This window comes from Arachis ipaensis, chromosome B03 (assembly GCF_000816755.2).
Source record: "Arachis ipaensis cultivar K30076 chromosome B03, Araip1.1, whole genome shotgun sequence".
Classification (NCBI taxonomy): domain Eukaryota; kingdom Viridiplantae; phylum Streptophyta; class Magnoliopsida; order Fabales; family Fabaceae; genus Arachis; species Arachis ipaensis.
The window spans coordinates 87,545,883-87,547,179 of NC_029787.2; positions in this window are offsets into that span (position 1 = coordinate 87,545,883).

The following is a 1,297-nucleotide window of genomic DNA, read 5'->3' on the forward strand; positions in this document are numbered from 1 at the left end:
GCATGACAAGAAAATCACAAAGAAGGAATTCAAGCCAGGACAGCAAGTGCTCCTGTATAACTCAAGGCTTAAGATCTTCCCTGGCAAACTGAAGTCAAAGTGGACTGGTCCATACTTGGTAACAAAGGTTTTTCCTTATGGGAGTATTGAACTGCTAGATGAAGCAACAAAGAATCAATTCACAGCAAATGGTCACAGAGCAAAGCTGTATTTGGGAGGACAATGGGATAAGGAAAAAGAGGTCCAGAACCTATAGCCCTCTTGAAAGGAATTGAAAGATGTCAAGCTAGTGACAATAAAAAAGCGCTTGTTGGGAGGCAACCCAACCTGAGGTAGTTTTCTTTACATAGCTTTTTCAATAAAAATGTTGAATAATTAATATGTATTGCAAGGAGCTAAGTTTGGTGTTGCACACCAAAAACAACTCAAGGGAGAATGGAGGATTCCAAGTTTGGTGTTCCACCAAAGCCTCATTCAAAAGCACATTTTAACTTCCTGCACATCACTAGTTCCAAGCAATCAAACATATTATTCAACCACTTAACTTTTTTTTTTTAGTCTTAAAACTTCATAACCTTTAGCAAGGACACAAAATTTTGCCTAGAGTTAACCTGCTGTATCCAGAAAAGTGGCAAGAAATTAAGTTTGGTGTTTCCACACCAATTTGAATCCACAAGCCACAACCAATTCATGCATACTAACTGGTCATCTAAGGGCTTGAGAAGCAAGCAACTTTTGAGAATTATGCAGGGAATTCACCACCATTTGAAGACACTATGCATCATAACTCAAAAGGGCACAATAGAAGGAAGGACAAAGGAACTGCAAACCAATAGGTTGTATTTACACTTAACTCTTACTGTTGAAAAATGTTTTGACTTGTGTTTTGTTAAAGTGTTCATCTAATACAAGTAGAATCACTCTTAGAATAAGCAAGCTAGTCTATGTGTGTGCTTGTGTGTTTACTTTCACTGAACAAAACGCATGCTTTGTCCCCTGCATTTTCAATTCAATAAAAGAAATGTTTGAATGTGAAGTGAGATAGTTCTCTGTTAGATAGAAGTACAATAAAATTAAGTGGTGGTGTGTGTGTGTGATTGTATAATAGCTCACTTTAGTGAATAAAAGAACTAGGATGTCTCCTTCTAAGTATAAAGTTGCCTACTGTCTATGAATCTCAATCAAATAAAAGTCCTTGGTTAGACAAAAAAAAAAAAAACAAAAAGACAGAAAAAAAAAGGGGGAAGAAAAAGAAAAAGCCAAAGAGGGGCAGAACAAAAGAAAAACAAAAAGAAAC